Source organism: Pollicipes pollicipes, unplaced genomic scaffold (genome assembly GCF_011947565.3).
Source record: "Pollicipes pollicipes isolate AB1234 unplaced genomic scaffold, Ppol_2.1 Scaffold_4881;HRSCAF=5763_pilon_pilon_pilon, whole genome shotgun sequence".
NCBI lineage: Eukaryota > Metazoa > Arthropoda > Thecostraca > Pollicipedomorpha > Pollicipedidae > Pollicipes > Pollicipes pollicipes.
In genome coordinates, this window is record NW_023596576.1 from 4,419,057 (window position 1) to 4,431,556 (window position 12,500).

The 12,500-nt window shown below is 53.0% G+C and overlaps 1 protein-coding gene across 1 annotated transcript in view; it reads left to right on the forward strand.

Moving 5' to 3' along the window:
• The window catches only part of LOC119101821 (tubby-related protein 4), a 66,549-nt gene that overhangs the window by 41,248 nt on the left and 12,801 nt on the right, over positions 1 to 12,500 (forward strand). The gene's annotated exons all lie outside the window — the stretch shown is intronic.

The window sequence follows — 12,500 nt, forward strand, 5'->3', positions numbered from 1 at the left end:
AGAGCAATGGTTGCATGGTGGTAACAAAGCGTGAACTTGGTCCTCCCCCCCCCCCCCCCCCCACCACACAGACCACACACCATGAACAGAACGCAAGAGGGCACAAATGCCGTCATTTATTCAGCGCTCTTCTGCAGCCTTGTCCTTTACGCAACCCCTACAGAGTTGTTGCAATGTGTGTAGCAGTCACAGCGAAGCAGTGAAATGACTTAACCAAGGAACGTCAGACGAACACGGTTTCAAAATCGAGCATATTTAGTCTTCATGAGAAACAAGTGCTGGACAGAATATTATTACCATGACAAGATGTTGTTCGCCGCACAAAAGTCCTTGTAGTTGCATCAAAATGAACGTTTTGTTCGCGCCTATGCATGCGTATTCGCTTTCCGTCACATTGCAATGTGCCTTGCTAGGATAATCTGCAACGTTGTGAGCTGAACAAACTCTTGACTTTCCATTTGATAACGGGTGGAATACATAAAATGGCCCTATTGCGAAAAGCTGCGCAGCGCTAGTGGAAACCCAGATCCCGATCTAGATGATACGCAGCTGCCGCCGACACAAGACCGATGCATGTTTGCTGTTGAACGAACGGCAATCATGCCAGCGAAACCATCGGTCGATGCGTGGAGCCAGCGGCCCACTCTCGAACGCAGACCAGGGAGCCGCCCTCGTTGGGGACGTGTACACAGATCCGCATCTGATCCTGGCAACTGGTGCAGATCGAAACGCGAAGAGAACTGCGCGGTGTAGACGGACGTACCGTCCACATTGACCGCTCTCACTTCGCACCCCGTACCCCGTTATCATACCGTCACTTCGCACCCCGTACCCCGTTATTCATACCGTCACTTCGCACCCCGTACCCCGTTATCATACCGTCACTTCGCCACCCCGTACCCCGTTATCATACCGTCACTTCGCACCCCGTACTCCGTTATCATACCGTCACTTCGCACCCCGTACCCCGTTATCATACCGTCACTTCGCACCCCGTACCCCGTTATCATACCGTCACGTCGTCCGTTATCACATTGTTCGCCCGGCCCGCTCAAGGCGTCCTACTGATGCGCATTCAGCTTCCGCTACCGCAAGTGGACGGGTTCTTTATAGCGTCTGATAGCCTCAAATCATTTCAAATATCTCCGTTTCCCAGCGATTCGTATTCTTCCCGGGCCATCTCCAGGGATTAACCGGCTTTTGTAGGCCTCGGGCAGCCGGTGCCGGTCCGCCAGCGGCGGATTTGTCCCGCGGCCGGGCGATGTCAGCGCGCGCCGGGGCCTGGTGTCCACCCGGGGAGGAGCCTGGCCGACGCCAGGCCCTGATGTGCCACCCTGATGCCGTTCCACAGCCGTCGCGTCCCTATTTTAGCGGCTCGTGAGACACGCGCCTCGGCCGCATCTAAAGCGCCGCGCCGCGCCGTGGCGGACCGCCGGCCGATAACCGACCGAGCGATGTGCGCGAGGGACCCTGGTCCGCCAGGGACGCGACCGGTCCTCTGGCCGCGGCGGTCCCCGCCGATAACCGACCGAGCGATGTGCGCGAGGGACTCTGGTCCGCCGGGGACGCAACCGCTCCTCGGTCGCGGCGGTCGCGCCGCCGGCCGATAACCGACCGAGCGATGTGCGCGAGGAACCCTGGTCCACCGGGGACGCGACCCGCTACTCGGCCGCGGCGGTCTCGACCGATATCCGACCGAGCGATGTGCGCGAGGGACCCTGGTCCACCGGGGACGCGACCGCTACTCGGCCGCGGCGGTCCCGGCCGATAACCGACCGAGCGATGTGCGCGAGGGACCCTGGTCCACCGGGGGACGCGACTGCTCCTCGGCCGCGACGGTCGCTCCGCCGGCCGATAACCGACCGAGCGATGTGCGCGAGGGACCCTGGTCCGCCTGGGACGCGACCGCTCCTCGGCCGCGGCGGTCCCGGCCGATAACCGACCGAGCGATGTGGCGCGAGGGACCCTGGTCCGCCAGGGACGCGACCGCTCCTCGGCCGCGGCGGTCCCGGCTGATAACCGACCGAGCGATGTGCGCGAGGGACCCTGGTCCGCCAGGGACGCCACCGCCCCTCGGCCGCGGCGGTCCTGGCCGATAACCGACCGAGCGATGTGCGCGAGGGACCCTGGTCCGCCAGGGACGCGACCGTTCCTCGGCCGCGGCGGTCGCGCCGCCGGCGGACGGCTGTCGTTCGAGGAGGAGGCAGAGGAGTGGGCGAGCATGCGCTGACGAGATCTGGAACGGGGCTGTCTGGCGCTGGCGTGATTGATGAGGATAGTTGTGCCGAGGCGTGGTGATCCTGACGATTTTGGGCGACAACGTGACGTAATAGAATGGCTGGCGAAAGAAAGGATAGACACAGGGATGTAGGCATGTAAATGAAAAGCTTCACATTTATAAGGTTTTTGATGAACGTGATTTATGGACGTTGGACCTTTAGTAGAGTGCAAGGGATGTAAGCTGTTCAGTCCAGCTGCGAGAAACATCTTATCTCCATAAGTATAATTTTCTTGGCTTTACTCCCCGCTATCAGTCAAAAAGAACGGTTGACTATTTAAACCCGGCCACGAGCGTTTGTCGGAAAAGCGATGTCAATACATAAACGAGCAATGAGTTATATGGAGTAGCACCAGTGCTACTAGTGGAGCAAATTGTTGCTTGCACTTTTTGCATGCTGACAAAATACTGAGTTTATTTGTTGTTCCAGGGAGGCAGCTGGTTCTGGCCGTCAGCTTCGAGAACGGTCTCATCAACCTGATGACCAGTTACGACGACATCACGCCAATCGTTATTCGAACAGGTAAGAGATCCATACGGTTCTTCCTCTGTGTCGTTCCGGCGACTCGGCCGAAAGAGCGTCGGATAACATGGCCAATACATAGCTTGCGTCGTGGATGTTGTGCCTGTGTGGCTTGTATTTGGCGGTCAGTTGGCCACCCGTTAAGAAAGCCATAATGATTTGGAGGTGGCAGTGTCATGCCATTGCGTGGCATGCTCTGGTTATGGTGCATATAGGGTCCGTTCGATATGCTGCCACCTTTGCGCCTTTTTCGGTCGTAAGCCTGTGGACTAACACGCGGTCATATTGAGGCTATCACTATGTGAACCTGGCTTTCAAGTGGAAACTGTGGTGCAAGACGCAGTACCATAATCTTCAATTGTCATTCAGCATGAAAACGTTGCAATCACTTTGAAAGTTTTGACAATGCAATGACAGAAAGATACTGCTGACATGATAGAAAGCAAGTACCAATAATGGTGCTTATCAAGTTTTACCATAGACTTCTTATCATGCAGTTTAAGGCTAAAGCTAGCAGAACTTTGATGGCATAAAGATAACAACCAGATAAAAAATAAAGATACCATATGAATTGTGAAAGCATGCCGCAACCCTCTTCATGTTGAACTCAAAAGTATTTTTTGACAGACCCAATCCATTTAAAGCTTACACAGAACTATTGATATTTAAGATGGCAAAAACATTACACAAGAAACAGCAAACAGCTGTTTCTTGTGTAATGTTTTTTTTCAATGGATGTGCTACGTGTTGAAATGTGAATACAAGCCAAATGCATTATGTTTTATTCACCGAAAGGAAAATTACGTTTAAAAATCAAGACGCGTGAATCCAGAGCATATTTTGAATATGTGCAGGCGCTGTCACTAAAAATATGTCGAAATGAGAAATCATCTCGGCTGCCACATTCTAACACCCGATGCACGGAAGTACACTTTGGACTGCCCGAACACAGGCGGCGAGGAAGAAGGGTATGACTCACCCATGCCCAGTAAAATGTTAGAAGGTTATTCGCCATGAACATCAAACATCACAAACATAGTGCAAATAATGCGAACATCCCGTCTATTCAACCTCTAACGCCGTAACACCCAGTGCACGATACTGTGCTGAGCTGCCTGAAGCAGAGGCGGCGAAGCGGGAAGTGTTGCTGTTACTGTTGCTGCCCGAAGCGACGATCCGCTCCTCGCGGAACGATGAGAGACAACTTGCCGGCGGGCATCAGTGTTCACTGCAACGACTACAGAGTTAACTCCCAACATGCATAACCAAAGTAACGTTGCTCAAGCCAAGTCTCGAGACGACGTTTGTGAGATTATCTCCGGGCAAAGAAGATTACACCGTAATCTTGATAAAGGTCACATCCATAACTTCCGTCCAGAGGTGGAGCCAAGTCGTCCCCAGTCTATGCGGTCACGTTTCGCGAAAAACTCCCAGATGGTGCCGTGTTAAAGTCTTCGGCCAAAGCCTCGCCGCCCTGAGGGCTGCGTCCGACTGCGGGCGCACGCTGCCGACGTTCGGCCGCCGCCGACACCTCCTCGGAGGCCGAGCGCGGGCGCTGGATCGGCGATGAGGGCTCCCGGGCAGGCGCCGAACATGGCAATCGCGCCAGCCGTCCCGCTGTGGATTGGACGGCTGATTGTCTGCGCTGGCGCCGGCCGCCCTGCAGTCCACCCGCGGACCATCGACCGGCATTGCACGGCAGTTCTGTTCTGAACTATTTTGGCGGGTCGGCTCGTGGCCCTTCGTATGCGAAGCCGCGCCGTGGCCCTGCTGTGTATGCAGAGTCGAGCGAGCTGTGGCGAGCGGACAGCCAGTTCATAACCACTGCGGTTTCGCAAAAAGGTTTGGTCCGAGTGATTATAAGGAAAGTGTGTTGAACCAAATGCCTTTGTGGGTATGTGGAGGTGAACTCCACGATTTATGTTCGATAAAATAGGAAAGGTGTACAGCAATAAAGTAAGGCGGAGCGCTTGCCCGACAGTCGTTAATCCGATCCTGTGTGTTCAGGACTACGTGTAGGACGTGCCACAAATGGTTTACAAATGGTCCGTCCCGATGGCACAGTTGGCTAGAGTGCTTGCCTTCCGATCCACCCAACGGCGGCAGCGTGGGTAAGAGCTGCTTTAGGCGCTTGGCATTTGGCCTAGACAAGTATGGCTTGTGGCCGGTGGCAGCGGCCACCCTAAAAGTCTGGTGACGTCAGAGGACACGACAGACAGTGCCGAGTATTACGTCACGTTAAACTGTCGTCACCAAATTTTGCCGTTGGCCTGGAATTGTGCGATCGGATGGTGGGGCTCGGGGCTTATCCAAAAAACACTTTTTAGCGTCAGCTCTGATCCCAGAAACCCATCCATTCAAAAGGATTGGATTAATTTCTTTGTTTTTAAAAATACGGAAGACCGATTGCGTAATACAGTTATGACGGCAACACAAATGTTTAAATGGGTATAGGTGGCACCGATGAAAACAACTGGCTCTTTGCAGAGCGAGTGCACCAAACGCCGAGTGCTGACTTTTTAGGAAGAGCTGATGAGTATTGGGCCAAGCTCGACGGAGGCAAAGACAATTCTCGGGAATCGTCCAGCCTGATGCAACAGCGGGGTGTTAAAGGAAACCATACATCTCTGAGATACTTTTTTAGACAGCTAGACATTTGAATTTAGGATTACGAAAAGGTGCATTGATCACGGACCGGGTATGAAAGTCAGACCGAGAGCGACACCAGTTCTTTTTTTCGGCTGGGGAGTTTGCTATTTGTGGTAGTTTTTGTTTTTTTCGAATTTCTTGATCACGAAGACCGCGACAGACGTCTTCCTTAGACTTCTGGAAGGTCATAATAGGTATCCATCCTAAATTGACCTAGATTAATATCTTATTCGACGCACGTACCGCCTAACGTAATCCTTGACGTTTATTCAATTTAAAAACCAGAACAATCTCGTAGGTTTTTAGTCCCATTGACCTTCTAAGGGCCTAACAAGGTCACCAACCTAAAACAAACACTACCTGACCTTTGCCTAGAACAGGTATCTAGGTTCAAGGCGGTTGCATTAGAAGGTCCGGCGACACTTTGGACAACAATATGGATTTCGACTATATTTGACCTTATTTGACACAGAGGCCATGACTAATGAACCCCAGATTTGTCACAAGCGAGTAATGTCCTAGCCAAATTACTCTGTGGCTTTGGTGTCTCTCACTCTTTTAGTTATGGAGATAGCAGGGGGTCAAATTGCTCCGACTGACCCCCGAGTATCGAACCAGTCACCTGGGCGCGTGTTAGCTGAACAGGAGACTACAGCCTTCGTTTGGGTGCATACATTCTTGATACTTCGCTGTCATTGGTGTGATATGTCATTCTCTGATTTTTTCATTTGTCGACTGATGATGATTTAACTATGGTTTACTAAAGCTGTTGCGCAAGAAAAGCTTGCACATTTCACGTTAGCCGCATTTTATGTATCATATAACCTGTAATCCTTCACATCCTTTCTATTATAGGTTATTTTTATTTTTATGAAGTACGGTGTAAATGTGACGTCACTGACGACCGTCACGTGAATAATTTTGCATGAAGTCAAATATTTCCTCAACGCCGACAGCTAGTTCCAAACTTGTTTGCTACCACCACAACCGTTAGATAAGATATTTCATTTTTAACGCGATGGTATCGTTCGCTTCGAAAATAACTACCATAAGATAGCTATTTCCATCGCTCACAGCAAAAATTTTCACGCAACGCTGAGTTGTAAAGGAGAAAACTAATCACGTGTCTTTGGGAGGCTCAACCCAGCTCATTCAGTTCTGAACGCATCGCTTTGATCATTTACATTAATCTCCGAATGACCGCGTACTAGGCAAACAGCCGATGAGACTAATCCAGTTGCCGAAGCCTAGTGACGTCTGAAGTCGGGTTTGGCAATGGTCCCGACCCTCCCCGCCCCTTCGCCTTCGACTATACCAGGTGAAGTGGGCACAACTTTGTCGTTCCTACGCTGCCCCCTCCCGCTCCGCTACTCGCGTGTTCTTTGAGACGCCGATGGCTATCTGGTGCGTTTCGTCATCTGTGCTGTCTGACAGGCGTGAAAGGGGGCGTTCGGATTCCCGGAGCCGCAGTTGTGGTCTTTAACCACTTACTGATGCCGTCAATCCATCAGTTCTTGGATCAGCTTGAGGACATCGATTTCAATCGACAATCGGGACCAAAGCGAACAGACCGGCGTGCGGTTCCTGTCGACACACGTGACCGAGGCACCCGGGATGCGACGGATGCGTGACGTCAGAGCCCGCGCCTGTCGCGCCAGAAACACCGCACTTGCGTCACCGTCGCTCATAATGGTCGTACCGAAAGCTCCTCGCCGAGATCATAGGGAAGGCGACACCGTGCTCGACCGGTGGCGCCTGGACATACCGAGAGACGCCCATCCACAGCCCGCACATCACGCGCCCGGGACCACCCTCCGCCTAATCCGACGCGCTCGGCGCCGATCCCGTGCGTGCGCGAGGCGCGCACCGTGAGCTGGGTGTCAGGTGCTCGGTCGCTTGGCGCCGATCCGGTGGGTGCTCGAGGCGCGCCCCGTGAGCTGGGTGTCAGGTGCTCGGTCGCTCGGCGCCGATCCCGTGCGTGCTCGAGGCGCGCCCCGTGAGCTGGGTGTCAGGTGCTCGGTCGCTCGGCGTCCTGCCGGCCGGTGTGTTAGACGGAGAGCCGCCAGTCTCGCCTCTCGCCCCGCAGGCCTCCTCGGGGGTCAAGATGGAGTGGTGCAACAGCGGCGAGCTGCTGGCCGTGGCAGGCCACAGCAATCGGCGCCGACAGCATGCCGGGCGTGCACACCAACATGGTGCACTTCTACACGGGGCCAGGGCGAGCTGCGTTACACCAGCAGACTACCCTACGACGCTGTGAGTAATCCATTGTAGAGGCTCAGAGTCGCCGCTCTTTATCATACGGCATTACAGTACACTTAATGGCTACACATCACAATACACAACATTCACAATACACAACATCACAAACACAACATCACAAATACAACATCCAATACACACATCACAATACACACATCACAATACACAACATCAAATACACACATCACAATACACAACATCACAATACACAACATCACAATACACAACATCACAATACACAACATCACAATACACAACATCACAATACACAACATCACAATACACACATCACAATACACAACATCACAATACACAACATCACAATACACAACATCACAATACACAACATTGATTCCTGTTTCTGCTGTAATTCTACGTCAGGCTAAAAAAAAAACTGGAAGTAACGTTACACTATGACCAAAAGAATATACTTGATTACTCGCTCAACTGATTACGATGGCGTACTTAACGTAATTTTGTTCAAGCGGGATTGCCTTACCCATTAAGTCGCTTCTCGCATGCCGAAGAACAGCGCATTGCCCCACAATTGCGTTATGGGCATCTGACCGCGTTCATTGTTGCTACCTGATTCGCTTGCGTGACCAAATACAGTGGTATTTTTTTTAGTAGCGTGACAGTGTCGTGCTAGCGGCTTTGAATATCAGACTGTCAAGGGCATGGTACTGGTCACCAATTACCAAACCGTTAAAATTAAAGCAAAGCAAAACAAAAAATGAGGAAGGCTCATTTAGACGCCTCGTACCAGCTAACCGTCCGTCATGATGCCGCTCTATCAGTTTACGGCTGCTTCGTTGTCTGGTTGCGACATCATGTTTAGACGGAATGGTCGGTGAATTGCTCATGGTACCCACTGTTCTGGAGTTCGTTATTTATGGTGCCGTTAAGAGTTGTTTACAATTGTATGTTTGTTATTGCGGATGCTGATGGGAAGCAACGGGTGTCGTGTATACGCAAGCGCTGTAAATGAGTGTGGTTTCGGCGAAGAGAGCGGTCCCAAACTGGATAAAAGTGTCACCGTGCTGTTAAAATGATGCATTTTCTGACAGTTGGTCTGACATAATCAGCAGGGCTCCATGGCCAAACGTGTTACGCGAATTACCAGATGCACCGTTCAGCTGCCTTGGTAAATTCCATCACGTCCACAAACGTTGTCCTGTGCTCTTCATAATCTTAAGGATTCCGGACCGTCGAGTAGTTTCATTCCGTGCGAAAATGTAGCGTGCTTTTTAAGAGCAGCTATGTTTTAACGGATATCTCTTCGCCCAATTTCCACTCCATTATCAACAAAGAGAAAGATGACCGTGGTTTATATTTGCTCAGTTGGGACCCATTTGTTTCAACATGGCACCTGAACCGGCGACAAGCATCATCAAACACAATTGACGGTAGGCGGTGCACAGTGTAGTCGCGAGTCAGGTCCAGCGGGGAGCACGGAGACCACAACCGACTCGGATCCCAGTCAGGGCAGACTGACGACCATCGACCTACCGCCGTCCCAGATAGGAGCTGACGAACGGCTGGTGGACCCCGACAGCGACAGTGACGACCATCGACCTACCGTCACCCTACATCGCAGCTGACGAACGGCTGGTACCGGAACGGCTGGTGGATCCCGACGGTGACAGTGACGACCATCGACCTACCGTCACCCTACATCGCAGCTGATGAACGTCTAGCGGACCCCGACAGCGACAGTGACGACCATCGACCTACCGTCACCCTACATCGCAGCTGACGAACGGCTGGTGGACCCCGACAGCGACAGTGACGACCATCGACCTACCGTCACCCTACATCGCAGCTGACGAACGGCTGGTGGATCCCGACGGTGACAGTGACGACCATCGACCTACCGTCACCCTACATCGCAGCTGATGAACGTCTAGCGGACCCCGACAGCGACAGTGACGACCATCGACCCACCGCTGCCCGCATAGGAGTTAACGAAAGTCTAGCGGACCCCGACAACGACAGTGACGACCATCGACCTACCGTCACCCTACATCGCAGCTGATGAACGTCTAGCGGACCCCGACAACGACAGTGACGACCATCGACCCACCGCTGCCCCGCATAGGAGCTGACGAAAGTCTAGCGGACCCCGACAGCGACAGTGACGACCATCGACCCACCGCTGCCCGCATAGGAGTTAACGAAAGTCTAGCGGACCCCGACAACGACAGTGACGACCATCGACCTACCGTCACCCTACATCGCAGCTGATGAACGTCTAGCGGACCCCGACAACGACAGTGACGACCATCGACCTACCGTCACCCTACATCGCAGCTGATGAACGTCTAGCGGACCCCGACAACGACAGTGACGACCATCGACCCACCGTCACCCTACATCGCAGCTGATGAACGTCTAGCGGACCCCGACAACGACAGTGACGACCATCGACCTACCGTCACCCTACATCGCAGCTGATGAACGTCTAGCGGACCCCGACAGCGACAGTGACGACCATCGACCCACCGCTGCCCCGCATAGGAGTTAACGAAAGTCTAGCGGACCCCGACAACGACAGTGACCACCATCGACCTACCGTCACCCTACATCGCAGCTGATGAACGTCTAGCGGACCCCGACAGCGACAGTGACGACCATCGACCCACCGCTGCCCCGCATAGGAGCTGACGAAAGTCTAGCGGACCCCGACAACGACAGTGACGACCATCGACCTACCGCTGCCCCACATCGGAGTTAACGAAAGTCTAGCGGACACCAACAACGGCAGCGACGACCATCGACCTACCGCTGCCCCAGATAGGAGTTAACGAACGTCTAGCGGACCCCGACAGCGACAGCTTTTTTATAGGTTGCGCACGAACAGGTAACCAGGGGTGCCCCTTCCTCCATCCCAGCAACGCAATAAACCTTACGTTAACACCAGAAAACATAAAATCAAGTCGCGGCACTCCCAGCTAGGAAGAGGAAACAAACATAAAGAATCAGACGAAGAGGTGGTGCAGATACGGCAGGGGTTGTGTTATGCAACAGGTAAGGACAAACCATACATGAGAAGGCTTAAAGTGGTCCCAGCCAAAGTCAGCTCATGACAGCCTGCTATAACCACCCAATAAGCTACAACACCGAAGTTTACGTGGAAGAAGGTTTATGTTAACAGTGTTAAATGTTTTTTTCAAATATGAATACAAACCTGGCACATGTTCTCCGTTTTCAAAAACCTAAGTGATGGCCTCCTGGAGAAGAAAAATTGGCATGTAGGCACTTTTGTTCTTCTGAAATCCGAAGTAACTTGGTGAATTAGGCGATTTTGGCGTTGATGAAAGATAAGTTAATTGTATATAAGTTTTTTGAGAATTTGGACACAAACGGCAAAATACTGACAGGTGTGTAATTATTTATAAATTGAGAGTCCCCCGCTTTTAAAGATGGGTCTAATTACGGCATTTTTGAAAATGCCTGGAAATATCCCAGATGATAAACAGCTGCTGAATAGATGAAGATTTGCTTAAAGTATTATCCTATAAGATAACTTGAATATTTAAGCGTTTATATTGCCGATTCCAACTCCGACATTGTTTAATCCGTTGATGACAAGAACTAATTTATCTTCATTAGTCATCACAATAACGGCCATCGACCTACCGCCGCCCCAGACAAGAGCTGACGAACGTCTAGCAGACCCCGACAGCGACGTCGACGACCGTCAACCTACTGCCGCTGCCCCAGATAGGAGCTGACGAACGTCTGACAGACCCCGAGACAGCGACAGCGACCACCTCTGGTGTCCAGCCTCAGGGGTCCGGCCTAACACGACCGCTGACAGTTATATTCTCCATCAGGCCGACTCTGGCAGATTGTTGTCACTACCGCTGACATTGCGTGGACACGTGGCCCACACTAGACACCCGCTGCTGTCCTCGACTGGTGGTATTTTGCCACATAGCCCGTGTGAGACCACCTCTTCCGCAGAGGATCGCTTTCATGTAGCTGCATAGGCCACGTCAGACTAGCTCTGTTGTTGACATGACGGTCACATTAATCCAACAAGAGAATAGTGAACACCGCACTGTATTGCGTTAGTTGATTCACACGGTAGCTTGCAGCCAAAGCTTGTTTTTCCAGACCAGAGGCTTAGTTCCAATTCATTAGCCTAAAATGAGTCATAAAACCAAAGCTTGTCATCTAAAAAGGATCCTCCAGCATAATCTTCAAGCCACTTTCTTATTTTTATGTCGCTGTTTCCCACCACACCGCGCGCTCCCTCGTGTCCTGTGCTGCGCCGCCCTGGCCGCTGCCACCGCAGTGCCACGCACCGCTGACGCCGCCTCTGCCGCCCCTAGTGCGGCGTTACGGCGCTGACCTGGGGCCACAACGACCGGCGCCTGTTCGTGGCCACGGGCCCTGTGGTGCACGTGGCGTGGATCGGACGCCGCGTGGCGCCTCTGCAGCTGCTCTGCCGGCTGCGCATCAAGGACGCGCTGGCGGCGGAGGAGGCGGCCGGCCGGCTGCCGCTGCCGCGCCGCGTCCGCCTGCAGATGGCCAGCCTCTTCAGCTCCACATTGCGGGTCAGTGGAGACTGAGTGGACGCCGCGCGCCGCCATCTTAGGTCCCGCGGGTGCCGGGCCGCCGGCGTCTACACGCCGCTGGAGCGGGCGACGCCGACTCCCTCCGGACATGACTGCCGAAGCTGGAGGGCGGAATTTCATCATCGTCTGATATCTTGTGAGCGGCGAAAGCACGCCCAAAGCTCGCTGCTGCAGATCGCTATTTAGGACGGGAGCGGACGACACGGGG